We start from the raw sequence: 25,000 nt of genomic DNA on the forward strand, positions 1-25,000 counted from the left end.
ATGAATGCAAGTTGTGGCATTGGGGCTGGTGTGGAAAGCGAAGGAAGAGAGAGCTGGCTTGCATTGCCTGCCTGACCCTTGTGCTGGCTGTGCTGAGAGAAGTGCGCAGCGTTGCAATGTGGAAAGGCAGCAGCGTGCAGGCGGCAGGCTGGTGTGAGGTGGGCGGGGCTTGCAGTTTTCATTGGGGAGGTGGAGAAGAAAAAAGAGAGCCAAGTGGGGACGGCATGAAGGGGAGCGAGTATCAGGCATATAGGCTAGAATTAGCAGGTGAAGGAGAGAAAGAGGAGGAGAAGTAGAAGTAGAAGTAGAAAAAGAGAGAGAAAAAATTGAAAACAACCGGAAAGAAGAAGTGGCGAGGTTGCTAGGGTGGCCAGCTTGAATAGGCGAGAAGACGGTGCTGCAGATGCCTACGGCCATACTAGTCTGAAAACGCCCGATCTCGTCTGATCTCGGAAGCTAAGCAGACTCAGGCCTGGTTAGTACTTGGATGGGAGACCGCCTGGGAATACCAGGTGCAGTAGGCTTTTGCGGCCAGCAGAGACTGCTCACGCCAAGCACTCTCCACACCAGAGGCAGGCCAACCTTTTGCTGCTCTCTGCGTCCTCGCCATTCCTCCCAACACTTGCCTGCGGGCTCAACTCAGGCAGGCGGCTTGGTCGGGCCATTCAGCTGCTGCAGCTTTGCCGGGCCTTTGCAACGCAGCACGGTTGTGTGCCTTGGCGTGCTGCACTTTGATGGGCACGCCAGCTGGCCCGTGTGGCCGCAAGCCAGTGTGTCGGCAGGACGTTCTCTCACCTAGCCTGAAGGCGCCGCATGAATGCAAGTTGTGGCATTGGGGCTGGTGTGGAAAGCGAAGGAAGAGAGAGCTGGCTTGCATTGCCTGCCTGACCCTTGTGCTGGCTGTGCTGAGAGAAGTGCGCAGCGTTGCAATGTGGAAAGGCAGCAGCGTGCAGGCGGCAGGCTGGTGTGAGGTGGGCAGGGCTTGCAGTTTTCCTTGGGGAGGTGGAGAAGAAAAAAGAGAGCTAGGTGGGGACGGCATGAAGGGGAGCGAGTATCAGGCATATAGGCTAGAATTAGCAGGAGAAGGAGAGAAAGAGTAGGAGAAGTAGAAGTAGAAGTAGAAAAAGAGAGAGAAAAAATTGAAAACAACCGGAAAGAAGAAGTGGCGAGGGTGCTAGGGTGGCCAGCTTGAATAGGCGAGAAGACGGTGCTGCAGCGGCCTACGGCCATACTAGTCTGAAAACGCCCGATCTCGTCTGATCTCGGAAGCTAAGCAGACTCAGGCCTGGTTAGTACTTGGATGGGAGACCGCCTGGGAATACCAGGTGCAGTAGGCTTTTGCGGCCAGCAGTGACTGCTCACGCCAAGCACTCTCCACACCAGAGGCAGGCCAACCTTTTTGCTGCTCTCTGCGTCCTCGCCATTCCTCCCAACACTTGCCTGCGGGCTCAACTCAGGCAGGCGGCTTGGTCGGGCCATTCAGCTGCTGCAGCTTTGCCGGGCCTTTGCAACGCAGCACGGTTGTGTGCCTTGGCGTGCTGCACTTTGATGGGCACGCCAGCTGGCCCGTGTGGCCGCAAGCCAGTGTGTCGGCAGGACGTTCTCTCTCCTAGCCTGAAGGCGCCGCATGAATGCAAGTTGTGGCATTGGGGCTGGTGTGGAAAGCGAAGGAAGAGAGAGCTGGCTTGCATTGCCTGCCTGACCCTTGTGTTGGCTGTGCTGAGAGAAGTGCGCAGCGTTGCAATGTGGAAAGGCAGCAGCGTGCAGGCGGCAGGCTGGTGTGAGGTGGGCGGGGCTTGCAGTTTTCATTGGGGAGGTGGAGAAGAAAAAAGAGAGCCAAGTGGGGACGGCATGAAGGGGAGCGAGTATCAGGCATATAGGCTAGAATTAGCAGGTGAAGGAGAGAAAGAGGAGGAGAAGTAGAAGTAGAAGTAGAAAAAGAGAGAGAAAAAATTGAAAACAACCGGAAAGAAGAAGTGGCGAGGTTGCTAGGGTGGCCAGCTTGAATAGGCGAGAAGACGGTGGTGCAGATGCCTACGGCCATACTAGTCTGAAAACGCCCGATCTCGTCTGATCTCGTGAAGCTAAGCAGACTCAGGCCTGGTTAGTACTTGGATGGGAGACCGCCTGGGAATACCAGGTGCAGTAGGCTTTTGCGGCCAGCAGAGACTGCTCACGCCAAGCACTCTCCACACCAGAGGCAGGCCAACCTTTTGCTGCTCTCTGCGTCCTCGCCATTCCTCCCAACACTTGCCTGCGGGCTCAACTCAGGCAGGCGGCTTGGTCGGGCCATTCAGCTGCTGCAGCTTTGCCGGGCCTTTGCAACGCAGCACGGTTGTGTGCCTTGGCGTGCTGCACTTTGATGGGCACGCCAGCTGGCCCGTGTGGCCGCAAGCCAGTGTGTCGGCAGGACGTTCTCTCTCCTAGCCTGAAGGCGCCGCATGAATGCAAGTTGTGGCATTGGGGCTGGTGTGGAAAGCGAAGGAAGAGAGAGCTGGCTTGCATTGCCTGCCTGACCCTTGTGCTGGCTGTGCTGAGAGAAGTGCGCAGCGTTGCAATGTGGAAAGGCAGCAGCGTGCAGGCGGCAGGCTGGTGTGAGGTGGGCGGGGCTTGCAGTTTTCCTTGGGGAGGTGGAGAAGAAAAAAGAGAGCTAGGTGGGGACGGCATGAAGGGGAGCGAGTATCAGGCATATAGGCTAGAATTAGCAGGTGAAGGAGAGAAAGAGGAGGAGAAGTAGAAGTAGAAGTAGAAAAAGAGAGAGAAAAAATTGAAAACAACCGGAAAGAAGAAGTGGCGAGGGTGCTAGGGTGGCCAGCTTGAATAGGCGAGAAGACGGTGCTGCAGATGCCTACGGCCATACTAGTCTGAAAACGCCCGATCTCGTCTGATCTCGGAAGCTAAGCAGACTCAGGCCTGGTTAGTACTTGGATGGGAGACCGCCTGGGAATACCAGGTGCAGTAGGCTTTTGCGGCCAGCAGTGACTGCTCACGCCAAGCACTCTCCACACCAGAGGCAGGCCAACCTTTTGCTGCTCTCTGCGTCCTCGCCATTCCTCCCAACACTTGCCTGCGGGCTCAACTCAGGCAGGCGGCTTGGTCGGGCCATTCAGCTGCTGCAGCTTTGCCGGGCCTTTGCAACGCAGCACGGTTGTGTGCCTTGGCGTGCTGCACTTTGATGGGCACGCCAGCTGGCCCGTGTGGCCGCAAGCCAGTGTGTCGGCAGGACGTTCTCTCTCCTAGCCTGAAGGCGCCGCATGAATGCAAGTTGTGGCATTGGGGCTGGTGTGGAAAGCGAAGGAAGAGAGAGCTGGCTTGCATTGCCTGCCTGACCCTTGTGCTGGCTGTGCTGAGAGAAGTGCGCAGCGTTGCAATGTGGAAAGGCAGCAGCGTGCAGGCGGCAGGCTGGTGTGAGGTGGGCGGGGCTTGCAGTTTTCATTGGGGAGGTGGAGAAGAAAAAAGAGAGCCAAGTGGGGACGGCATGAAGGGGAGCGAGTATCAGGCATATAGGCTAGAATTAGCAGGTGAAGGAGAGAAAGAGGAGGAGAAGTAGAAGTAGAAGTAGAAAAAGAGAGAGAAAAAATTGAAAACAACCGGAAAGAAGAAGTGGCGAGGTTGCTAGGGTGGCCAGCTTGAATAGGCGAGAAGACGGTGGTGCAGATGCCTACGGCCATACTAGTCTGAAAACGCCCGATCTCGTCTGATCTCGGAAGCTAAGCAGACTCAGGCCTGGTTAGTACTTGGATGGGAGACCGCCTGGGAATACCAGGTGCAGTAGGCTTTTGCGGCCAGCAGAGACTGCTCACGCCAAGCACTCTCCACACCAGAGGCAAGCCAACCTTTTGCTGCTCTCTGCGTCCTCGCCATTCCTCCCAACACTTGCCTGCGGGCTCAACTCAGGCAGGCGGCTTGGTCGGGCCATTCAGCTGCTGCAGCTTTGCCGGGCCTTTGCAACGCAGCACGGTTGTGTGCCTTGGCGTGCTGCACTTTGATGGGCACGCCAGCTGGCCCGTGTGGCCGCAAGCCAGTGTGTCGGCAGGACGCTCTCTCTCCTAGCCTGAAGGCGCCGCATGAATGCAAGTTGTGGCATTGGGGCTGGTGTGGAAAGCGAAGGAAGAGAGAGCTGGCTTGCATTGCCTGCCTGACCCTTGTGCTGGCTGTGCTGAGAGAAGTGCGCAGCGTTGCAATGTGGAAAGGCAGCAGCGTGCAGGCGGCAGGCTGGTGTGAGGTGGGCGGGGCTTGCAGTTTTCCTTGGGGAGGTGGAGAAGAAAAAAGAGAGCTAGGTGGGGACGGCATGAAGGGGAGCGATTATCAGGCATATAGGCTAGAATTAGCAGGAGAAGGAGAGAAAGAGTAGGAGAAGTAGAAGTAGAAGTAGAAAAAGAGAGAGAAAAAATTGAAAACAACCGGAAAGAAGAAGTGGCGAGGGTGCTAGGGTGGCCAGCTTGAATAGGCGAGAAGACGGTGCTGCAGCTGCCTACGGCCATACTAGTCTGAAAACGCCCGATCTCGTCTGATCTCGGAAGCTAAGCAGACTCAGGCCTGGTTAGTACTTGGATGGTAGACCGCCTGGGAATACCAGGTGCAGTAGGCTTTTGCGGCCAGCAGTGACTGCTCACGCCAAGCACTCTCCACACCAGAGGCAGGCCAACCTTTTGCTGCTCTCTGCGTCCTCGCCATTCCTCCCAACACTTGCCTGCGGGCTCAACTCAGGCAGGCGGCTTGGTCGGGCCATTCAGCTGCTGCAGCTTTGCCGGGCCTTTGCAACGCAGCACGGTTGTGTGCTTTGGCGTGCTGCACTTTGATGGGCACGCCAGCTGGCCCGTGTGGCCGCAAGCCAGTGTGTCGGCAGGACGTTCTCTCTCCTAGCCTGAAGGCGCCGCATGAATGCAAGTTGTGGCATTGGGGCTGGTGTGGAAAGCGAAGGAAGAGAGAGCTGGCTTGCATTGCCTGCCTGACCCTTGTGCTGGCTGTGCTGAGAGAAGTGCGCAGCGTTGCAATGTGGAAAGGCAGCAGCGTGCAGGCGGCAGGCTGGTGTGAGGTGGGCGGGGCTTGCAGTTTTCATTGGGGAGGTGGAGAAGAAAAAAGAGAGCCAAGTGGGGACGGCATGAAGGGGAGCGAGTATCAGGCATATAGGCTAGAATTAGCAGGTGAAGGAGAGAAAGAGGAGGAGAAGTAGAAGTAGAAGTAGAAAAAGAGAGAGAAAAAATTGAAAACAACCGGAAAGAAGAAGTGGCGAGGTTGCTAGGGTGGCCAGCTTGAATAGGCGAGAAGACGGTGCTGCAGATGCCTACGGCCATACTAGTCTGAAAACGCCCGATCTCGTCTGATCTCGGAAGCTAAGCAGACTCAGGCCTGGTTAGTACTTGGATGGGAGACCGCCTGGGAATACCAGGTGCAGTAGGCTTTTGCGGCCAGCAGAGACTGCTCACGCCAAGCACTCTCCACACCAGAGGCAGGCCAACCTTTTGCTGCTCTCTGCGTCCTCGCCATTCCTCCCAACACTTGCCTGCGGGCTCAACTCAGGCAGGCGGCTTGGTCGGGCCATTCAGCTGCTGCAGCTTTGCCGGGCCTTTGCAACGCAGCACGGTTGTGTGCCTTGGCGTGCTGCACTTTGATGGGCACGCCAGCTGGCCCGTGTGGCCGCAAGCCAGTGTGTCGGCAGGACGTTCTCTCACCTAGCCTGAAGGCGCCGCATGAATGCAAGTTGTGGCATTGGGGCTGGTGTGGAAAGCGAAGGAAGAGAGAGCTGGCTTGCATTGCCTGCCTGACCCTTGTGCTGGCTGTGCTGAGAGAAGTGCGCAGCGTTGCAATGTGGAAAGGCAGCAGCGTGCAGGCGGCAGGCTGGTGTGAGGTGGGCAGGGCTTGCAGTTTTCCTTGGGGAGGTGGAGAAGAAAAAAGAGAGCTAGGTGGGGACGGCATGAAGGGGAGCGAGTATCAGGCATATAGGCTAGAATTAGCAGGAGAAGGAGAGAAAGAGTAGGAGAAGTAGAAGTAGAAGTAGAAAAAGAGAGAGAAAAAATTGAAAACAACCGGAAAGAAGAAGTGGCGAGGGTGCTAGGGTGGCCAGCTTGAATAGGCGAGAAGACGGTGCTGCAGCGGCCTACGGCCATACTAGTCTGAAAACGCCCGATCTCGTCTGATCTCGGAAGCTAAGCAGACTCAGGCCTGGTTAGTACTTGGATGGGAGACCGCCTGGGAATACCAGGTGCAGTAGGCTTTTGCGGCCAGCAGTGACTGCTCACGCCAAGCACTCTCCACACCAGAGGCAGGCCAACCTTTTTGCTGCTCTCTGCGTCCTCGCCATTCCTCCCAACACTTGCCTGCGGGCTCAACTCAGGCAGGCGGCTTGGTCGGGCCATTCAGCTGCTGCAGCTTTGCCGGGCCTTTGCAACGCAGCACGGTTGTGTGCCTTGGCGTGCTGCACTTTGATGGGCACGCCAGCTGGCCCGTGTGGCCGCAAGCCAGTGTGTCGGCAGGACGTTCTCTCTCCTAGCCTGAAGGCGCCGCATGAATGCAAGTTGTGGCATTGGGGCTGGTGTGGAAAGCGAAGGAAGAGAGAGCTGGCTTGCATTGCCTGCCTGACCCTTGTGCTGGCTGTGCTGAGAGAAGTGCGCAGCGTTGCAATGTGGAAAGGCAGCAGCGTGCAGGCGGCAGGCTGGTGTGAGGTGGGCGGGGCTTGCAGTTTTCATTGGGGAGGTGGAGAAGAAAAAAGAGAGCCAAGTGGGGACGGCATGAAGGGGAGCGAGTATCAGGCATATAGGCTAGAATTAGCAGGTGAAGGAGAGAAAGAGGAGGAGAAGTAGAAGTAGAAGTAGAAAAAGAGAGAGAAAAAATTGAAAACAACCGGAAAGAAGAAGTGGCGAGGTTGCTAGGGTGGCCAGCTTGAATAGGCGAGAAGACGGTGGTGCAGATGCCTACGGCCATACTAGTCTGAAAACGCCCGATCTCGTCTGATCTCGGAAGTTAAGCAGACTCAGGCCTGGTTAGTACTTGGATGGGAGACCGCCTGGGAATACCAGGTGCAGTAGGCTTTTGCGGCCAGCAGAGACTGCTCACGCCAAGCACTCTCCACACCAGAGGCAGGCCAACCTTTTGCTGCTCTCTGCGTCCTCGCCATTCCTCCCAACACTTGCGTGCGGGCTCAACTCAGGCAGGCGGCTTGGTCGGGCCATTCAGCTGCTGCAGCTTTGCCGGGCCTTTGCAACGCAGCACGGTTGTGTGCCTTGGCGTGCTGCACTTTGATGGGCACGCCAGCTGGCCCGTGTGGCCGCAAGCCAGTGTGTCGGCAGGACGTTCTCTCTCCTAGCCTGAAGGCGCCGCATGAATGCAAGTTGTGGCATTGGGGCTGGTGTGGAAAGCGAAGGAAGAGAGAGCTGGCTTGCATTGCCTGCCTGACCCTTGTGCTGGCTGTGCTGAGAGAAGTACGCAGCGTTGCAATGTGGAAAGGCAGCAGCGTGCAGGCGGCAGGCTGGTGTGAGGTGGGCGGGGCTTGCAGTTTTCATTGGGGAGGTGGAGGAGAAAAAAGAGAGCCAAGTGGGGACGGCATGAAGGGGAGCGAGTATCAGGCATATAGGCTAGAATTAGCAGGTGAAGGAGAGAAAGAGGAGGAGAAGTAGAAGTAGAAGTAGAAAAAAAGAGAGAAAAAATTGAAAACAACCGGAAAGAAGAAGTGGCGAGGTTGCTAGGGTGGCCAGCTTGAATAGGCGAGAAGACGGTGGTGCATATGCCTACGGCCATACTAGTCTGAAAACGCCCGGTCTTGTCTGATCTCGGAAGCTAAGCAGACTCAGGCCTGGTTAGTACTTGGATGGGAGACCGCCTGGGAATACCAGGTGCAGTAGGCTTTTGCGGCCAGCAGTGACTGCTCACGCCAAGCACTCTCCACACCAGAGGCAGGCCAACCTTTTGCTGCTCTCTGCGTCCTCGCCATTCCTCCCAACACTTGCCTGCGGGCTCAACTCAGGCAGGCGGCTTGGTCGGGCCATTCAGCTGCTGCAGCTTTGCCGGGCCTTTGCAACGCAGCACGGTTGTGTGCCTTGGCGTGCTGCACTTTGATGGGCACGCCAGCTGGCCCGTGTGGCCGCAAGCCAGTGTGTCGGCAGGACGTTCTCTCTCCTAGCCTGAAGGCGCCGCATGAATGCAAGTTGTGGCATTGGGGCTGGTGTGGAAAGCGAAGGAAGAGAGAGCTGGCTTGCATTGCCTGCCTGACCCTTGTGCTGGCTGTGCTGAGAGAAGTGCGCAGCGTTGCAATGTGGAAAGGCAGCAGCGTGCAGGCGGCAGGCTGGTGTGAGGTGGGCGGGGTTGCAGTTTTCCTTGGGGAGGTGGAGAAGAAAAAAGAGAGCTAGGTGGGGACGGCATGAAGGGGAGCGAGTATAAGGCATATAGGCTAGAATTAGCAGGAGAAGGAGAGAAAGAGGAGGAGAAGTAGAAGTAGAAGTAGAAAAAGAGAGAGAAAAAATTGAAAACAACCGGAAAGAAGAAGTGGCGAGGGTGCTAGGGTGGCCAGCTTGAATAGGCGAGAAGACGGTGCTGCAGATGCCTACGGCCATACTAGTTTGAAAACGCCCGATCTCGTCTGATCTTGGAAGCTAAGCAGACTCAGGCCTGGTTAGTACTTGGATGGGAGACCGCCTGGGAATGCCAGGTGCAGTAGGCTTTTGCGGCCAGCAGAGACTGCTCACGCCAAGCACTCTCCACACCAGAGGCAGGCCAACCTTTTGCTGCTCTCTGCGTCCTCGCCATTCCTCCCAACACTTGCCTGCGGGCTCAACTCAGGCAGGCGGCTTGGTCGGGCCATTCAGCTGCTGCAGCTTTGCCGGGCCTTTGCAACGCAGCACGGTTGTGTGCCTTGGCGTGCTGCACTTTGATGGGCACGCCAGCTGGCCCGTGTGGCCGCAAGCCAGTGTGTCGGCAGGACGTTCTCTCTCCTAGCCTGAAGGCGCCGCATGAATGTAAGTTGTGGCATTGGGGCTGGTGTGGAAAGCGAAGGAAGAGAGAGCTGGCTTGCATTGCCTGCCTGACCCTTGTGCTGGCTGTGCTGAGAGAAGTGCGCAGCGTTGCAATGTGGAAAGGCAGCAGCGTGCAGGCGGCAGGCTGGTGTGAGGTGGGCGGGGCTTGCAGTTTTCCTTGGGGAGGTGGAGAAGAAAAAAGAGAGCTAGGTGGGGACGGCATGAAGGGGAGCGAGTATCAGGCATATAGGCTAGAATTAGCAGGAGAAGGAGAGAAAGAGTAGGAGAAGTAGAAGTAGAAGTAGAAAAAGAGAGAGAAAAAATTGAAAACAACCGGAAAGAAGAAGTGGCGAGGGTGCTAGGGTGGCCAGCTTGAATAGGCGAGAAGACGGTGCTGCAGATGCCTACGGCCATACTAGTCTGAAAACGCCCGATCTCGTCTGATCTCGGAAGCTAAGCAGACTCAGGCCTGGTTAGTACTTGGATGGGAGACCGCCTGGGAATACCAGGTGCAGTAGGCTTTTTGCGGCCAGCAGAGACTGCTCACGCCAAGCACTCTCCACACCAGAGGCAGGCCAACCTTTTGCTGCTCTCTGCGTCCTCGCCATTCCTCCCAACACTTGCCTGCGGGCTCAACTCAGGCAGGCGGCTTGGTCGGGCCATTCAGCTGCTGCAGCTTTGCCGGGCCTTTGCAACGCAGCACGGTTGTGTGCCTTGGTGTGCTGCACTTTGATGGGCACGCCAGCTGGCCCGTGTGGCCGCAAGCCAGTGTGTCGGCAGGACGTTCTCTCACCTAGCCTGAAGGCGCCGCATGAATGCAAGTTGTGGCATTGGGGCTGGTGTGGAAAGCGAAGGAAGAGAGAGCTGGCTTGCATTGCCTGCCTGACCCTTGTGCTGGCTGTGCTGAGAGAAGTGCGCAGCGTTGCAATGTGGAAAGGCAGCAGCGTGCAGGCGGCAGGCTGGTGTGAGGTGGGCGGGGCTTGCAGTTTTCATTGGGGAGGTGGAGAAGAAAAAAGAGAGCTAGGTGGGGACGGCATGAAGGGGAGCGAGTATCAGGCATATAGGCTAGAATTAGCAGGAGAAGGAGAGAAAGAGTAGGAGAAGTAGAAGTAGAAGTAGAAAAAGAGAGAGAAAAAATTGAAAACAACCGGAAAGAAGAAGTGGCGAGGTTGCTAGGGTGGCCAGCTTGAATAGGCGAGAAGACGGTGGTGCAGATGCCTACGGCCATACTAGTCTGAAAACGCCCGATCTTGTCTGATCTCGGAAGCTAAGCAGACTCAGGCCTGGTTAGTACTTGGATGGTAGACCGCCTGGGAATACCAGGTGCAGTAGGCTTTTGCGGCCAGCAGTGACTGCTCACGCCAAGCACTCTCCACACCAGAGGCAGGCCAACCTTTTGCTGCTCTCTGCGTCCTCGCCATTCCTCCCAACACTTGCCTGCGGGCTCAACTCAGGCAGGCGGCTTGGTCGGGCCATTCAGCTGCTGCAGCTTTGCCGGGCCTTTGCAACGCAGCACGGTTGTGTGCCTTGGCGTGCTGCACTTTGATGGGCACGCCAGCTGGCCCGTGTGGCCGCAAGCCAGTGTGTCGGCAGGACGTTCTCTCTCCTAGCCTGAAGGCGCCGCATGAATGCAAGTTGTGGCATTGGGGCTGGTGTGGAAAGCGAAGGAAGAGAGAGCTGGCTTGCATTGCCTGCCTGACCCTTGTGCTGGCTGTGCTGAGAGAAGTGCGCAGCGTTGCAATGTGGAAAGGCAGCAGCGTGCAGGCGGCAGGCTGGTGTGAGGTGGGCGGGGCTTGCAGTTTTCATTGGGGAGGTGGAGAAGAAAAAAGAGAGCTAGGTGGGGACGGCATGAAGGGGAGCGAGTATCAGGCATATAGGCTAGAATTAGCAGGAGAAGGAGAGAAAGAGTAGGAGAAGTAAAAGTAGAAGTAGAAAAAGAGAGAGAAAAAATTGAAAACAACCGGAAAGAAGAAGTGGCGAGGGTGCTAGGGTGGCCAGCTTGAATAGGCGAGAAGACGGTGGTGCAGATGCCTACGGCCATACTAGTCTGAAAACGCCCGATCTTGTCTGATCTTGGAAGCTAAGCAGACTCAGGCCTGGTTAGTACTTGGATGGTAGACCGCCTGGGAATACCAGGTGCAGTAGGCTTTTGCGGCCAGCAGTGACTGCTCACGCCAAGCACTCTCCACACCAGAGGCAGGCCAACCTTTTGCTGCTCTCTGCGTCCTCGCCATTCCTCCCAACACTTGCCTGCGGGCTCAACTCAGGCAGGCGGCTTGGTCGGGCCATTCAGCTGCTGCAGCTTTGCCGGGCCTTTGCAACGCAGCACGGTTGTGTGCCTTGGCGTGCTGCACTTTGATGGGCACGCCAGCTGGCCCGTGTGGCCGCAAGCCAGTGTGTCGGCAGGACGTTCTCTCTCCTAGCCTGAAGGCGCCGCATGAATGCAAGTTGTGGCATTGGGGCTGGTGTGGAAAGCGAAGGAAGAGAGAGCTGGCTTGCATTGCCTGCCTGACCCTTGTGCTGGCTGTGCTGAGAGAAGTGCGCAGCGTTGCAATGTGGAAAGGCAGCAGCGTGCAGGCGGCAGGCTGGTGTGAGGTGGGCGGGGCTTGCAGTTTTCCTTGGGGAGGTGGAGAAGAAAAAAGAGAGCCAAGTGGGGACGGCATGAAGGGGAGCGAGTATCAGGCATATAGGCTAGAATTAGCAGGTGAAGGAGAGAAAGAGGAGGAGAAGTAGAAGTAGAAGTAGAAAAAAAGAGAGAAAAAATTGAAAACAACCGGAAAGAAGAAGTGGCGAGGTTGCTAGGGTGGCCAGCTTGAATAGGCGAGAAGACGGTGGTGCATATGCCTACGGCCATACTAGTCTGAAAACGCCCGGTCTTGTCTGATCTCGGAAGCTAAGCAGACTCAGGCCTGGTTAGTACTTGGATGGGAGACCGCCTGGGAATACCAGGTGCAGTAGGCTTTTGCGGCCAGCAGTGACTGCTCACGCCAAGCACTCTCCACACCAGAGGCAGGCCAACCTTTTGCTGCTCTCTGCGTCCTCGCCATTCCTCCCAACACTTGCCTGCGGGCTCAACTCAGGCAGGCGGCTTGGTCGGGCCATTCAGCTGCTGCAGCTTTGCCGGGCCTTTGCAACGCAGCACGGTTGTGTGCCTTGGCGTGCTGCACTTTGATGGGCACGCCAGCTGGCCCGTGTGGCCGCAAGCCAGTGTGTCGGCAGGACGTTCTCTCTCCTAGCCTGAAGGCGCCGCATGAATGCAAGTTGTGGCATTGGGGCTGGTGTGGAAAGCGAAGGAAGAGAGAGCTGGCTTGCATTGCCTGCCTGACCCTTGTGCTGGCTGTGCTGAGAGAAGTGCGCAGCGTTGCAATGTGGAAAGGCAGCAGCGTGCAGGCGGCAGGCTGGTGTGAGGTGGGCGGGGTTGCAGTTTTCCTTGGGGAGGTGGAGAAGAAAAAAGAGAGCTAGGTGGGGACGGCATGAAGGGGAGCGAGTATAAGGCATATAGGCTAGAATTAGCAGGAGAAGGAGAGAAAGAGGAGGAGAAGTAGAAGTAGAAGTAGAAAAAGAGAGAGAAAAAATTGAAAACAACCGGAAAGAAGAAGTGGCGAGGGTGCTAGGGTGGCCAGCTTGAATAGGCGAGAAGACGGTGCTGCAGATGCCTACGGCCATACTAGTTTGAAAACGCCCGATCTCGTCTGATCTTGGAAGCTAAGCAGACTCAGGCCTGGTTAGTACTTGGATGGGAGACCGCCTGGGAATGCCAGGTGCAGTAGGCTTTTGCGGCCAGCAGAGACTGCTCACGCCAAGCACTCTCCACACCAGAGGCAGGCCAACCTTTTGCTGCTCTCTGCGTCCTCGCCATTCCTCCCAACACTTGCCTGCGGGCTCAACTCAGGCAGGCGGCTTGGTCGGGCCATTCAGCTGCTGCAGCTTTGCCGGGCCTTTGCAACGCAGCACGGTTGTGTGCCTTGGCGTGCTGCACTTTGATGGGCACGCCAGCTGGCCCGTGTGGCCGCAAGCCAGTGTGTCGGCAGGACGTTCTCTCTCCTAGCCTGAAGGCGCCGCATGAATGCAAGTTGTGGCATTGGGGCTGGTGTGGAAAGCGAAGGAAGAGAGAGCTGGCTTGCATTGCCTGCCTGACCCTTGTGCTGGCTGTGCTGAGAGAAGTGCGCAGCGTTGCAATGTGGAAAGGCAGCAGCGTGCAGGCGGCAGGCTGGTGTGAGGTGGGCGGGGCTTGCAGTTTTCCTTGGGGAGGTGGAGAAGAAAAAAGAGAGCTAGGTGGGGACGGCATGAAGGGGAGCGAGTATCAGGCATATAGGCTAGAATTAGCAGGAGAAGGAGAGAAAGAGTAGGAGAAGTAGAAGTAGAAGTAGAAAAAGAGAGAGAAAAAATTGAAAACAACCGGAAAGAAGAAGTGGCGAGGGTGCTAGGGTGGCCAGCTTGAATAGGCGAGAAGACGGTGCTGCAGATGCCTACGGCCATACTAGTCTGAAAAAGCCCGATCTCGTCTGATCTCGGAAGCTAAGCAGACTCAGGCCTGGTTAGTACTTGGATGGGAGACCGCCTGGGAATACCAGGTGCAGTAGGCTTTTTGCGGCCAGCAGAGACTGCTCACGCCAAGCACTCTCCACACCAGAGGCAGGCCAACCTTTTGCTGCTCTCTGCGTCCTCGCCATTCCTCCCAACACTTGCCTGCGGGCTCAACTCAGGCAGGCGGCTTGGTCGGGCCATTCAGCTGCTGCAGCTTTGCCGGGCCTTTGCAACGCAGCACGGTTGTGTGCCTTGGCGTGCTGCACTTTGATGGGCACGCCAGCTGGCCCGTGTGGCCGCAAGCCAGTGTGTCGGCAGGACGTTCTCTCACCTAGCCTGAAGGCGCCGCATGAATGCAAGTTGTGGCATTGGGGCTGGTGTGGAAAGCGAAGGAAGAGAGAGCTGGCTTGCATTGCCTGCCTGACCCTTGTGCTGGCTGTGCTGAGAGAAGTGCGCAGCGTTGCAATGTGGAAAGGCAGCAGCGTGCAGGCGGCAGGCTGGTGTGAGGTGGGCGGGGCTTGCAGTTTTCATTGGGGAGGTGGAGAAGAAAAAAGAGAGCTAGGTGGGGACGGCATGAAGGGGAGCGAGTATCAGGCATATAGGCTAGAATTAGCAGGAGAAGGAGAGAAAGAGTAGGAGAAGTAGAAGTAGAAGTAGAAAAAGAGAGAGAAAAAATTGAAAACAACCGGAAAGAAGAAGTGGCAAGGTTGCTAGGGTGGCCAGCTTGAATAGGCGAGAAGACGGTGGTGCAGATGCCTACGGCCATACTAGTCTGAAAACGCCCGATCTTGTCTGATCTCGGAAGCTAAGCAGACTCAGGCCTGGTTAGTACTTGGATGGTAGACCGCCTGGGAATACCAGGTGCAGTAGGCTTTTGCGGCCAGCAGTGACTGCTCACGCCAAGCACTCTCCACACCAGAGGCAGGCCAACCTTTTGCTGCTCTCTGCGTCCTCGCCATTCCTCCCAACACTTGCCTGCGGGCTCAACTCAGGCAGGCGGCTTGGTCGGGCCATTCAGCTGCTGCAGCTTTGCCGGGCCTTTGCAACGCAGCACGGTTGTGTGCCTTGGCGTGCTGCACTTTGATGGGCACGCCAGCTGGCCCGTGTGGCCGCAAGCCAGTGTGTCGGCAGGACGTTCTCTCTCCTAGCCTGAAGGCGCCGCATGAATGCAAGTTGTGGCATTGGGGCTGGTGTGGAAAGCGAAGGAAGAGAGAGCTGGCTTGCATTGCCTGCCTGACCCTTGTGCTGGCTGTGCTGAGAGAAGTGCGCAGCGTTGCAATGTGGAAAGGCAGCAGCGTGCAGGCGGCAGGCTGGTGTGAGGTGGGCGGGGCTTGCAGTTTTCATTGGGGAGGTGGAGAAGAAAAAAGAGAGCTAGGTGGGGACGGCATGAAGGGGAGCGAGTATCAGGCATATAGGCTAGAATTAGCAGGAGAAGGAGAGAAAGAGTAGGAGAAGTAGAAGTAGAAGTAGAAAAAGAGAGAGAAAAAATTGAAAACAACCGGAAAGAAGAAGTGGCGAGGGTGCTAGGGTGGCCAGCTTGAATAGGCGAGAAGACGGTGGTGCAGATGCCTACGGCCATACTAGTCTGAAAACGCCCGATCTTGTCTGATCTTGGAAGCTAAGCAGACTCAGGCCTGGTTAGTACTTGGATGGTAGACCGCCTGGGAATACCAGGTGCAGTAGGCTTTTGCGGCCAGCAGTGACTGCTCACGCCAAGCACTCTCCACACCAGAGGCAGGCCAACCTTTTGCTGCTCTCTGCGTCCTCGCCATTCCTCCCAACACTTGCCTGCGGGCTCAACTCAGGCAGGCGGCTTGGTCGGGCCATTCAGCTGCTGCAGCTTTGCCGGGCCTTTGCAACGCAGCACGGTTGTGTGCCTTGGCGTGCTGCACTTTGATGGGCACGCCAGCTGGCCCGTGTGGCCGCAAGCCAGTGTGTCGGCAGGACGTTCTCTCTCCTAGCCTGAAGGCGCCGCATGAATGCAAGTTGTGGCATTGGGGCTGGTGTGGAAAGCGAAGGAAGAGAGAGCTGGCTTGCATTGCCTGCCTGACCCTTGTGCTGGCTGTGCTGAGAGAAGTGCGCAGCGTTGCAATGTGGAAAGGCAGCAGCGTGCAGGCGGCAGGCTGGTGTGAGGTGGGCGGGGCTTGCAGTTTTCCTTGGGGAGGTGGAGAAGAAAAAAGAGAGCCAAGTGGGGACGGCATGAAGGGGAGCGAGTATCAGGCATATAGGCTAGAATTAGCAGGTGAAGGAGAGAAAGAGGAGGAGAAGTAGAAGTAGAAGTAGAAAAAGAGAGAGAAAAAATTGAAAACAACCGGAAAGAAGAAGTGGCGAGGTTGCTAGGGTGGCCAGCTTGAATAGGCGAGAAGACGGTGGTGCAGATGCCTACGGCCATACTAGTCTGAAAACGCCCGATCTTGTCTGATCTCGGAAGCTAAGCAGACTCAGGCCTGGTTAGTACTTGGATGGGAGACCGCCTGGGAATACCAGGTGCACTAGGCTTTTGCGGCCAGCAGAGACTGCTCACGCCAAGCACTCTCCACACCAGAGGCAGGCCAACCTTTTGCTGCTCTCTGCGCCCTCGCCATTCCTCCCAACACTTGCCTGCGGGCTCAACTCAGGCAGGCGGCTTGGTCGGGCCATTCAGCTGCTGCAGCTTTGCCGGGCCTTTGCAACGCAGCACGGTTGTGTGCCTTGGCGTGCTGCACTTTGATGGGCACGCCAGCTGGCCCGTGTGGCCGCAAGCCAGTGTGTCGGCAGGACGTTCTCTCTCCTAGCCTGAAGGCGCCGCATGAATGCAAGTTGTGGCATTGGGGCTGGTGTGGAAAGCGAAGGAAGAGAGAGCTGGCTTGCATTGCCTGCCTGACCCTTGTGCTGGCTGTGCTGAGAGAAGTGCGCAGCGTTGCAATGTGGAAAGGCAGCAGCGTGCAGGCGGCAGGCTGGTGTGAGGTGGGCGGGGCTTGCAGTTTTCCTTGGGGAGGTGGAGAAGAAAAAAGAGAGCCAAGTGGGGACGGCATGAAGGGGAGCGAGTATCAGGCATATAGGCTAGTATTAGCAGGTGAAGGAGAGAAAGAGGAGGAGAAGTAGAAGTAGAAGTAGAAAAAGAGAGAGAAAAAATTGAAAACAACCGGAAAGAAGAAGTGGCGAGGTTGCTAGGGTGGCCAGCTTGAATAGGCGAGAAGACGGTGGTGCAGATGCCTACGGCCATACTAGTCTGAAAACGCCCGATCTTGTCTGATCTCGGAAGCTAAGCAGACTCAGGCCTGGTTAGTACTTGGATGGGAGACCGCCTGGGAATACCAGGTGCAGTAGGCTTTCGCGGCCAGCAGAGACTGCTCACGCCAAGCACTCTCCACACCAGAGGCAGGCCAACCTTTTGCTGCTCTCTGCGTCCTCGCCATTCCTCCCAACACTTGCCTGCGGGCTCAACTCAGGCAGGCGGCTTGGTCGGGCCATTCAGCTGCTGCAGCTTTGCCGGGCCTTTGCAACGCAGCACGGTTGTGTGCCTTGGCGTGCTGCACTTTGATGGGCACGCCAGCTGGCCCGTGTGGCCGCAAGCCAGTGTGTCGGCAGGACGTTCTCTCTCCTAGCCTGAAGGCGCCGCATGAATGCAAGTTGTGGCATTGGGGCTGGTGTGGAAAGCGAAGGAAGAGAGAGCTGGCTTGCATTGCCTGCCTGACCCTTGTGCTGGCTGTGCTGAGAGAAGTGCGCAGCGTTGCAATGTGGAAAGGCAGCAGCGTGCAGGCGGCAGGCTGGTGTGAGGTGGGCGGGGCTTGCAGTTTTCCTTGGGGAGGTGGAGAAGAAAAAAGAGAGCTAGGTGGGGACGGCATGAAGGGGAGCGAGTATCAGGCATATAGGCTAGAATTAGCAGGAGAAGGAGAGAAAGAGTAGGAGAAGTAGAAGTAGAAGTAGAAAAAGAGAGAGAAAAAATTGAAAACAACCGGAAAGAAGAAGTGGCGAGGTTGCTAGGGTGGCCAGCTTGAATAGGCGAGAAGACGGTGCTGCAGATGCCTACGGCCATACTAGTCTGAAAACGCCCGATCTCGTCTGATCTCGGAAGCTAAGCAGACTCAGGCCTGGTTAGTACTTGGATGGGAGACCGCCTGGGAATACCAGGTGCAGTAGGCTTTTTGCGGCCAGCAGAGACTGCTCACGCCAAGCACTCTCCACACCAGAGGCAGGCCAACCTTTTGCTGCTCTCTGCGTCCTCGCCATTCCTCCCAACACTTGCCTGCGGGCTCAACTCAGGCAGGCGGCTTGGTCGGGCCATTCAGCTGCTGCAGCTTTGCCGGGCCTTTGCAACGCAGCACGGTTGTGTGCCTTGGCGTGCTGCACTTTGATGGGCACGCCAGCTGGCCCGTGTGGCCGCAAGCCAGTGTGTCGGCAGGACGTTCTCTCACCTAGCCTGAAGGCGCCGCATGAATGCAAGTTGTGGCATTGGGGCTGGTGTGGAAAGCGAAGGAAGAGAGAGCTGGCTTGCATTGCCTGCCTGACCCTTGTGCTGGCTGTGCTGAGAGAAGTGCGCAGCGTTGCAATGTGGAAAGGCAGCAGCGTGCAGGCGGCAGGCTGGTGTGAGGTGGGCGGGGCTTGCAGTTTTCCTTGGGGAGGTGGAGAAGAAAAAAGAGAGCTAGGTGGGGACGGCATGAAGGGGAGCGAGTATCAGGCATATAGGCTAGAATTAGCAGGAGAAGGAGAGAAAGAGTAGGAGAAGTAGAAGTAGAAGTAGAAAAAAAGAGAGAAAAAATTGAAAACAACCGGAAAGAAGAAGTGGCGAGGGTGCTAGGGTGGCCAGCTTGAATAGGCGAGAAGACGGTGGTGCAGATGCCTACGGCCATACTAGTCTGAAAACGCCCGATCTTGTCTGATCTCGGAAGCTAAGCAGACTCAGGCCTGGTTAGTACTTGGATGGGAGACCGCCTGGGAATACCAGGTGCAGTAGGCTTTTGCGGCCAGCAGTGACTGCTCACGCCAAGCACTCTCCACACCAGAGGCAGGCCAACCTTTTGCTGCTCTCTGCGTCCTCGCCATTCCTCCCAACACTTGCCTGCGGGCTCAACTCAGGCAGGCGGCTTGGTCGGGCCATTCAGCTGCTGCAGCTTTGCCGGGCCTTTGCAACGCAGCACGGTTGTGTGCCTTGGCGTGCTGCACTTTGATGGGCACGCCAGCTGGCCCGTGTGGCCGCAAGCCAGTGTGTCGGCAGGACGTTCTCTCTCCTAGCCTGAAGGCGCCGCATGAATGCAAGTTGTGGCATTGGGGCTGGTGTGGAAAGCGAAGGAAGAGAGAGCTGGCTTGCATTGCCTGCCTGACCCTTGTGCTGGCTGTGCTGAGAGAAGTGCGCAGCGTTGCAATGTGGAAAGGCAGCAGCGTGCAGGCGGCAGGCTGGTGTGAGGTGGGCGGGGCTTGCAGTTTTCATTGGGGAGGTGGAGAAGAAAAAAGAGAGCCAAGTGGGGACGGCATGAAGGGGAGCGAGTATCAGGCATATAGGCTAGAATTAGCAGGTGAAGGATAGAAAGAGGAGGAGAAGTAGAAGTAGAAGTAGAAAAAGAGAGAGAAAAAATTGAAAACAACCGGAAAGAAGAAGTGGCGAGGTTGCTAGGGTGGCCAGCTTGAATAGGCGAGAAGACGGTGGTGCAGATGCCTACGGCCATACTAGTCTGAAAACGCCCGATCTCGTCTGATCTCGGAAGCTAAGCAGACTCAGGCCTGGTTAGTACTTGGATGGGAGACCGCCTGGGAATACCAGGTGCAGTAGGCTTTTGCGGCCAGCAGAGACTGCTCACGCCAAGCACTCTCCACACCAGAGGCAGGCCAACCTTTTGCTGCTCTCTGCGTCCTCGCCATTCCTCCCAACACTTGCCTGCGGGCTCAACTCAGGCAGGCGGCTTGGTCGGGCCATTCAGCTGCTGCAGCTTTGCCGGGCCTTTGCAACGCAGCACGGTTGTGTGCCTTGGCGTGCTGCACTTTGATGGGCACGCCAGCTGGCCCGTGTGGCCGCAAGCCAGTGTGTCGGCAGGACGCTCTCTCTCCTAGCCTGAAGGCGCCGCATGAATGCAAGTTGTGGCATTGGGGCTGGTGTGGAAAGCGAAGGAAGAGAGAGCTGGCTTGCATTGCCTGCCTGACCCTTGTGCTGGCTGTGCTGAGAGAAGTGCGCAGCGTTGCAATGTGGAAAGGCAGCAGCGTGCAGGCGGCAGGCTGGTGTGAGGTGGGCGGGGCTTGCAGTTTTCATTGGGGAGGTGGAGAAGAAAAAAGAGAGCCAAGTGGGGACGGCATGAAGGGGAGCGAGTATCAGGCATATAGGCTAGAATTAGCAGGTGAAGGAGAGAAAGAGGAGGAGAAGTAGAAGTAGAAGTAGAAAAAGAGAGAGAAAAAATTGAAAACAACCGGAAAGAAGAAGTGGCGAGGTTGCTAGGGTGGCCAGCTTGAATAGGCGAGAAGACGGTGGTGCAGATGCCTACGGCCATACTAGTCTGAAAACGCCCGATCTCGTCTGATCTCGGAAGCTAAGCAGACTCAGGCCTGGTTAGTACTTGGATGGGAGACCGCCTGGGAATACCAGGTGCAGTAGGCTTTTGCGGCCAGCAGAGACTGCTCACGCCAAGCACTCTCCACACCAGAGGCAGGCCAACCTTTTGCTGCTCTCTGCGTCCTCGCCATTCCTCCCAACACTTGCCTGCGGGCTCAACTCAGGCAGGCGGCTTGGTCGGGCCATTCAGCTGCTGCAGCTTTGCCGGGCCTTTGCAACGCAGCACGGTTGTGTGCCTTGGCGTGCTGCACTTTGATGGGCACGCCAGCTGGCCCGTGTGGCCGCAAGCCAGTGTGTCGGCAGGACGTTCTCTCACCTAGCCTGAAGGCGCCGCATGAATGCAAGTTGTGGCATTGGGGCTGGTGTGGAAAGCGAAGGAAGAGAGAGCTGGCTTGCATTGCCTGCCTGACCCTTGTGCTGGCTGTGCTGAGAGAAGTGCGCAGCGTTGCAATGTGGAAAGGCAGCAGCGTGCAGGCGGCAGGCTGGTGTGAGGTGGGCAGGGCTTGCAGTTTTCCTTGGGGAGGTGGAGAAGAAAAAAGAGAGCTAGGTGGGGACGGCATGAAGGGGAGCGAGTATCAGGCATATAGGCTAGAATTAGCAGGAGAAGGAGAGAAAGAGTAGGAGAAGTAGAAGTAGAAGTAGAAAAAGAGAGAGAAAAAATTGAAAACAACCGGAAAGAAGAAGTGGCGAGGGTGCTAGGGTGGCCAGCTTGAATAGGCGAGAAGATGGTGCTGCAGCGGCCTACGGCCATACTAGTCTGAAAACGCCCGATCTCGTCTGATCTCGGAAGCTAAGCAGACTCAGGCCTGGTTAGTACTTGGATGGGAGACCGCCTGGGAATACCAGGTGCAGTAGGCTTTTGCGGCCAGCAGTGACTGCTCACGCCAAGCACTCTCCACACCAGAGGCAGGCCAACCTTTTGCTGCTCTCTGCGTCCTCGCCATTCCTCCCAACACTTGCCTGCGGGCTCAACTCAGGCAGGCGGCTTGGTCGGGCCATTCAGCTGCTGCAGCTTTGCCGGGCCTTTGCAACGCAGCACGGTTGTGTGCCTTGGCGTGCTGCACTTTGATGGGCACGCCAGCTGGCCCGTGTGGCCGCAAGCCAGTGTGTCGGCAGGACGTTCTCTCTCCTAGCCTGAAGGCGCCGCATGAATGCAAGTTGTGGCATTGGGGCTGGTGTGGAAAGCGAAGGAAGAGAGAGCTGGCTTGCATTGCCTGCCTGACCCTTGTGTTGGCTGTGCTGAGAGAAGTGCGCAGCGTTGCAATGTGGAAAGGCAGCAGCGTGCAGGCGGCAGGCTGGTGTGAGGTGGGCGGGGCTTGCAGTTTTCATTGGGGAGGTGGAGAAGAAAAAAGAGAGCCAAGTGGGGACGGCATGAAGGGGAGCGAGTATCAGGCATATAGGCTAGAATTAGCAGGTGAAGGAGAGAAAGAGGAGGAGAAGTAGAAGTAGAAGTAGAAAAAGAGAGAGAAAAAATTGAAAACAACCGGAAAGAAGAAGTGGCGAGGTTGCTAGGGTGGCCAGCTTGAATAGGCGAGAAGACGGTGGTGCAGATGCCTACAGCCATACTAGTCTGAAAACGCCCGATCTCGTCTGATCTCGTGAAGCTAAGCAGACTCAGGCCTGGTTAGTACTTGGATGGGAGACCGCCTGGGAATACCAGGTGCAGTAGGCTTTTGCGGCCAGCAGAGACTGCTCACGCCAAGCACTCTCCACACCAGAGGCAGGCCAACCTTTTGCTGCTCTCTGCGTCCTCGCCATTCCTCCCAACACTTGCCTGCGGGCTCAACTCAGGCAGGCGGCTTGGTCGGGCCATTCAGCTGCTGCAGCTTTGCCGGGCCTTTGCAACGCAGCACGGTTGTGTGCCTTGGCGTGCTGCACTTTGATGGGCACGCCAGCTGGCCCGTGTGGCCGCAAGCCAGTGTGTCGGCAGGACGTTCTGTCTCCTAGCCTGAAGGCGCCGCATGAATGCAAGTTGTGGCATTGGGGCTGGTGTGGAAAGCGAAGGAAGAGAGAGCTGGCTTGCATTGCCTGCCTGACCCTTGTGCTGGCTGTGCTGAGAGAAGTGCGCAGCGTTGCAATGTGGAAAGGCAGCAGCGTGCAGGCGGCAGGCTGGTGTGAGGTGGGCGGGGCTTGCAGTTTTCCTTGGGGAGGTGGAGAAGAAAAAAGAGAGCCAAGTGGGGACGGCATGAAGGGGAGCGAGTATCAGGCATATAGGCTAGAATTAGCAGGTGAAGGAGAGAAAGAGGAGGAGAAGTAGAAGTAGAAGTAGAAAAAGAGAGAGAAAAAATTGAAAACAACCGGAAAGAAGAAGTGGCGAGGGTGCTCGGGTGGCCAGCTTGAATAGGCGAGAAGACGGTGCTGCAGATGCCTACGGCCATACTAGTCTGAAAACGCCCGATCTCGTCTGATCTCGGAAGCTAAGCAGACTCAGGCCTGGTTAGTACTTGGATGGGAGACCGCCTGGGAATACCAGGTGCAGTAGGCTTTTGCGGCCAGCAGTGACTGCTCACGCCAAGCACTCTCCACACCAGAGGCAGGCCAACCTTTTGCTGCTCTCTGCGTCCTCGCCATTCCTCCCAACACTTGCCTGCGGGCTCAACTCAGGCAGGCGGCTTGGTCGGGCCATTCAGCTGCTGCAGCTTTGCCGGGCCTTTGCAACGCAGCACGGTTGTGTGCCTTGGCGTGCTGCACTTTGATGGGCACGCCAGCTGGCCCGTGTGGCCGCAAGCCAGTGTGTCGGCAGGACGTTCTCTCTCCTAGCCTGAAGGCGCCGCATGAATGCAAGTTGTGGCATTGGGGCTGGTGTGGAAAGCGAAGGAAGAGAGAGCTGGCTTGCATTGCCTGCCTGACCCTTGTGCTGGCTGTGCTGAGAGAAGTGCGCAGCGTTGCAATGTGGAAAGGCAGCAGCGTGCAGGCGGCAGGCTGGTGTGAGGTGGGCGGGGCTTGCAGTTTTCATTGGGGAGGTGGAGAAGAAAAAAGAGAGCCAAGTGGGGACGGCATGAAGGGGAGCGAGTATCAGGCATATAGGCTAGAATTAGCAGGTGAAGGAGAGAAAGAGGAGGAGAAGTAGAAGTAGAAGTAGAAAAAGAGAGAGAAAAAATTGAAAACAACCGGAAAGAAGAAGTGGCGAGGTTGCTAGGGTGGCCAGCTTGAATAGGCGAGAAGACGGTGGTGCAGATGCCTACGGCCATACTAGTCTGAAAACGCCCGATCTCGTCTGATCTCGGAAACTAAGCAGACTCAGGCCTGGTTAGTACTTGGATGGGAGACCGCCTGGGAATACCAGGTGCAGTAGGCTTTTGCGGCCAGCAGAGACTGCTCACGCCAAGCACTCTCCACACCAGAGGCAGGCCAACCTTTTGCTGCTCTCTGCGTCCTCGCCATTCCTCCCAACACTTGCGTGCGGGCTCAACTCAGGCAGGCGGCTTGGTCGGGCCATTCAGCTGCTGCAGCTTTGCCGGGCCTTTGCAACGCAGCACGGTTGTGTGCCTTGGCGTGCTGCACTTTGATGGGCACGCCAGCTGGCCCGTGTGGCCGCAAGCCAGTGTGTCGGCAGGACGTTCTCTCTCCCAGCCTGAAGGCGCCGCATGAATGCAAGTTGTGGCATTGGGGCTGGTGTGGAAAGCGAAGGAAGAGAGAGCTGGCTTGCATTGCCTGCCTGACCCTTGTGCTGGCTGTGCTGAGAGAAGTACGCAGCGTTGCAATGTGGAAAGGCAGCAGCGTGCAGGCGGCAGGCTGGTGTGAGGTGGGCGGGGCTTGCAGTTTTCATTGGGGAGGTGGAGGAGAAAAAAGAGAGCCAAGTGGGGACGGCATGAAGGGGAGCGAGTATCAGGCATATAGGCTAGAATTAGCAGGTGAAGGAGAGAAAGAGGAGGAGAAGTAGAAGTAGAAGTAGAAAAAAAGAGAGAAAAAATTGAAAACAACCGGAAAGAAGAAGTGGCGAGGTTGCTAGGGTGGCCAGCTTGAATAGGCGAGAAGACGGTGGTGCATATGCCTACGGCCATACTAGTCTGAAAACGCCCGGTCTTGTCTGATCTCGGAAGCTAAGCAGACTCAGGCCTGGTTAGTACTTGGATGGGAGACCGCCTGGGAATACCAGGTGCAGTAGGCTTTTGCGGCCAGCAGTGACTGCTCACGCCAAGCACTCTCCACACCAGAGGCAGGCCAACCTTTTGCTGCTCTCTGCGTCCTCGCCATTCCTCCCAACACTTGCCTGCGGGCTCAACTCAGGCAGGCGGCTTGGTCGGGCCATTCAGCTGCTGCAGCTTTGCCGGGCCTTTGCAACGCAGCACGGTTGTGTGCCTTGGCGTGCTGCACTTTGATGGGCACGCCAGCTGGCCCGTGTGGCCGCAAGCCAGTGTGTCGGCAGGACGTTCTCTCTCCTAGCCTGAAGGCGCCGCATGAATGCAAGTTGTGGCATTGGGGCTGGTGTGGAAAGCGAAGGAAGAGAGAGCTGGCTTGCATTGCCTGCCTGACCCTTGTGCTGGCTGTGCTGAGAGAAGTGCGCAGCGTTGCAATGTGGAAAGGCAGCAGCGTGCAGGCGGCAGGCTGGTGTGAGGTGGGCGGGGCTTGCAGTTTTCCTTGGGGAGGTGGAGAAGAAAAAAGAGAGCTAGGTGGGGACGGCATGAAGGGGAGCGAGTATAAGGCATATAGGCTAGAATTAGCAGGAGAAGGAGAGAAAGAGGAGGAGAAGTAGAAGTAGAAGTAGAAAAAGAGAGAGAAAAAATTGAAAACAACCGGAAAGAAGAAGTGGCGAGGGTGCTAGGGTGGCCAGCTTGAATAGGCGAGAAGACGGTGCTGCAGATGCCTACGGCCATACTAGTTTGAAAACGCCCGATCTCGTCTGATCTTGGAAGCTAAGCAGACTCAGGCCTGGTTAGTACTTGGATGGGAGACCGCCTGGGAATGCCAGGTGCAGTAGGCTTTTGCGGCCAGCAGAGACTGCTCACGCCAAGCAATCTCCACACCAGAGGCAGGCCAACCTTTTGCTGCTCTCTGCGTCCTC

At 56.8% G+C, this 25,000-nt stretch overlaps 31 non-coding genes across 31 annotated transcripts; all 31 read left to right on the forward strand.

Moving 5' to 3' along the window:
• The first annotated feature begins 405 nt into the window (after nucleotides 1–405).
• Nucleotides 406–524, forward strand: LOC140412974 (5S ribosomal RNA). Its single transcript, XR_011942158.1, has one exon. It is a non-coding gene; the product is annotated as a 5S ribosomal RNA (ribosomal RNA).
• A 694-nt stretch (nucleotides 525–1,218) lies between these two features.
• On the forward strand, nucleotides 1,219–1,337 carry LOC140412975 (5S ribosomal RNA). The gene has a single exon (XR_011942159.1). It is a non-coding gene; the product is annotated as a 5S ribosomal RNA (ribosomal RNA).
• A 695-nt stretch (nucleotides 1,338–2,032) lies between these two features.
• On the forward strand, nucleotides 2,033–2,152 carry LOC140414916 (5S ribosomal RNA). Its single transcript, XR_011944042.1, has one exon. It is a non-coding gene; the product is annotated as a 5S ribosomal RNA (ribosomal RNA).
• Nucleotides 2,153–2,846: 694 nt separating this feature from the next.
• Nucleotides 2,847–2,965, forward strand: LOC140412976 (5S ribosomal RNA). Its single transcript, XR_011942160.1, has one exon. It is a non-coding gene; the product is annotated as a 5S ribosomal RNA (ribosomal RNA).
• Nucleotides 2,966–3,659: 694 nt separating this feature from the next.
• Nucleotides 3,660–3,778, forward strand: LOC140412977 (5S ribosomal RNA). Its single transcript, XR_011942161.1, has one exon. It is a non-coding gene; the product is annotated as a 5S ribosomal RNA (ribosomal RNA).
• Nucleotides 3,779–4,472: 694 nt separating this feature from the next.
• LOC140413622 (5S ribosomal RNA) lies at nucleotides 4,473–4,591 on the forward strand. The gene has a single exon (XR_011942785.1). It is a non-coding gene; the product is annotated as a 5S ribosomal RNA (ribosomal RNA).
• A 694-nt stretch (nucleotides 4,592–5,285) lies between these two features.
• Nucleotides 5,286–5,404, forward strand: LOC140412978 (5S ribosomal RNA). Its single transcript, XR_011942162.1, has one exon. It is a non-coding gene; the product is annotated as a 5S ribosomal RNA (ribosomal RNA).
• A 694-nt stretch (nucleotides 5,405–6,098) lies between these two features.
• LOC140412979 (5S ribosomal RNA) lies at nucleotides 6,099–6,217 on the forward strand. The gene has a single exon (XR_011942163.1). It is a non-coding gene; the product is annotated as a 5S ribosomal RNA (ribosomal RNA).
• A 695-nt stretch (nucleotides 6,218–6,912) lies between these two features.
• LOC140414162 (5S ribosomal RNA) lies at nucleotides 6,913–7,031 on the forward strand. Its single transcript, XR_011943307.1, has one exon. It is a non-coding gene; the product is annotated as a 5S ribosomal RNA (ribosomal RNA).
• Nucleotides 7,032–7,725: 694 nt separating this feature from the next.
• Nucleotides 7,726–7,844, forward strand: LOC140414935 (5S ribosomal RNA). Its single transcript, XR_011944061.1, has one exon. It is a non-coding gene; the product is annotated as a 5S ribosomal RNA (ribosomal RNA).
• Nucleotides 7,845–8,537: 693 nt separating this feature from the next.
• LOC140414925 (5S ribosomal RNA) lies at nucleotides 8,538–8,656 on the forward strand. Its single transcript, XR_011944051.1, has one exon. It is a non-coding gene; the product is annotated as a 5S ribosomal RNA (ribosomal RNA).
• Nucleotides 8,657–9,350: 694 nt separating this feature from the next.
• Nucleotides 9,351–9,469, forward strand: LOC140412980 (5S ribosomal RNA). The gene has a single exon (XR_011942164.1). It is a non-coding gene; the product is annotated as a 5S ribosomal RNA (ribosomal RNA).
• Nucleotides 9,470–10,164: 695 nt separating this feature from the next.
• LOC140414980 (5S ribosomal RNA) lies at nucleotides 10,165–10,283 on the forward strand. Its single transcript, XR_011944104.1, has one exon. It is a non-coding gene; the product is annotated as a 5S ribosomal RNA (ribosomal RNA).
• Nucleotides 10,284–10,977: 694 nt separating this feature from the next.
• Nucleotides 10,978–11,096, forward strand: LOC140415350 (5S ribosomal RNA). Its single transcript, XR_011944461.1, has one exon. It is a non-coding gene; the product is annotated as a 5S ribosomal RNA (ribosomal RNA).
• A 694-nt stretch (nucleotides 11,097–11,790) lies between these two features.
• LOC140414936 (5S ribosomal RNA) lies at nucleotides 11,791–11,909 on the forward strand. The gene has a single exon (XR_011944062.1). It is a non-coding gene; the product is annotated as a 5S ribosomal RNA (ribosomal RNA).
• A 693-nt stretch (nucleotides 11,910–12,602) lies between these two features.
• Nucleotides 12,603–12,721, forward strand: LOC140414926 (5S ribosomal RNA). Its single transcript, XR_011944052.1, has one exon. It is a non-coding gene; the product is annotated as a 5S ribosomal RNA (ribosomal RNA).
• Nucleotides 12,722–13,415: 694 nt separating this feature from the next.
• On the forward strand, nucleotides 13,416–13,534 carry LOC140414155 (5S ribosomal RNA). The gene has a single exon (XR_011943300.1). It is a non-coding gene; the product is annotated as a 5S ribosomal RNA (ribosomal RNA).
• A 695-nt stretch (nucleotides 13,535–14,229) lies between these two features.
• Nucleotides 14,230–14,348, forward strand: LOC140414982 (5S ribosomal RNA). The gene has a single exon (XR_011944106.1). It is a non-coding gene; the product is annotated as a 5S ribosomal RNA (ribosomal RNA).
• Nucleotides 14,349–15,042: 694 nt separating this feature from the next.
• On the forward strand, nucleotides 15,043–15,161 carry LOC140415351 (5S ribosomal RNA). The gene has a single exon (XR_011944462.1). It is a non-coding gene; the product is annotated as a 5S ribosomal RNA (ribosomal RNA).
• A 694-nt stretch (nucleotides 15,162–15,855) lies between these two features.
• On the forward strand, nucleotides 15,856–15,974 carry LOC140415342 (5S ribosomal RNA). The gene has a single exon (XR_011944453.1). It is a non-coding gene; the product is annotated as a 5S ribosomal RNA (ribosomal RNA).
• Nucleotides 15,975–16,668: 694 nt separating this feature from the next.
• On the forward strand, nucleotides 16,669–16,787 carry LOC140414089 (5S ribosomal RNA). Its single transcript, XR_011943235.1, has one exon. It is a non-coding gene; the product is annotated as a 5S ribosomal RNA (ribosomal RNA).
• A 694-nt stretch (nucleotides 16,788–17,481) lies between these two features.
• On the forward strand, nucleotides 17,482–17,600 carry LOC140412981 (5S ribosomal RNA). Its single transcript, XR_011942165.1, has one exon. It is a non-coding gene; the product is annotated as a 5S ribosomal RNA (ribosomal RNA).
• A 695-nt stretch (nucleotides 17,601–18,295) lies between these two features.
• Nucleotides 18,296–18,414, forward strand: LOC140414090 (5S ribosomal RNA). Its single transcript, XR_011943236.1, has one exon. It is a non-coding gene; the product is annotated as a 5S ribosomal RNA (ribosomal RNA).
• Nucleotides 18,415–19,108: 694 nt separating this feature from the next.
• Nucleotides 19,109–19,227, forward strand: LOC140412982 (5S ribosomal RNA). Its single transcript, XR_011942166.1, has one exon. It is a non-coding gene; the product is annotated as a 5S ribosomal RNA (ribosomal RNA).
• A 694-nt stretch (nucleotides 19,228–19,921) lies between these two features.
• LOC140412983 (5S ribosomal RNA) lies at nucleotides 19,922–20,040 on the forward strand. Its single transcript, XR_011942167.1, has one exon. It is a non-coding gene; the product is annotated as a 5S ribosomal RNA (ribosomal RNA).
• A 694-nt stretch (nucleotides 20,041–20,734) lies between these two features.
• On the forward strand, nucleotides 20,735–20,853 carry LOC140412985 (5S ribosomal RNA). The gene has a single exon (XR_011942169.1). It is a non-coding gene; the product is annotated as a 5S ribosomal RNA (ribosomal RNA).
• Nucleotides 20,854–21,547: 694 nt separating this feature from the next.
• LOC140414964 (5S ribosomal RNA) lies at nucleotides 21,548–21,667 on the forward strand. Its single transcript, XR_011944088.1, has one exon. It is a non-coding gene; the product is annotated as a 5S ribosomal RNA (ribosomal RNA).
• A 694-nt stretch (nucleotides 21,668–22,361) lies between these two features.
• On the forward strand, nucleotides 22,362–22,480 carry LOC140412986 (5S ribosomal RNA). The gene has a single exon (XR_011942170.1). It is a non-coding gene; the product is annotated as a 5S ribosomal RNA (ribosomal RNA).
• A 694-nt stretch (nucleotides 22,481–23,174) lies between these two features.
• Nucleotides 23,175–23,293, forward strand: LOC140414274 (5S ribosomal RNA). The gene has a single exon (XR_011943414.1). It is a non-coding gene; the product is annotated as a 5S ribosomal RNA (ribosomal RNA).
• A 694-nt stretch (nucleotides 23,294–23,987) lies between these two features.
• Nucleotides 23,988–24,106, forward strand: LOC140414937 (5S ribosomal RNA). Its single transcript, XR_011944063.1, has one exon. It is a non-coding gene; the product is annotated as a 5S ribosomal RNA (ribosomal RNA).
• Nucleotides 24,107–24,800: 694 nt separating this feature from the next.
• On the forward strand, nucleotides 24,801–24,919 carry LOC140414927 (5S ribosomal RNA). Its single transcript, XR_011944053.1, has one exon. It is a non-coding gene; the product is annotated as a 5S ribosomal RNA (ribosomal RNA).
• Nucleotides 24,920–25,000: the final 81 nt, after the last annotated feature.

Source organism: Scyliorhinus torazame, chromosome 4 (assembly GCF_047496885.1).
Source record: "Scyliorhinus torazame isolate Kashiwa2021f chromosome 4, sScyTor2.1, whole genome shotgun sequence".
NCBI lineage: Eukaryota > Metazoa > Chordata > Chondrichthyes > Carcharhiniformes > Scyliorhinidae > Scyliorhinus > Scyliorhinus torazame.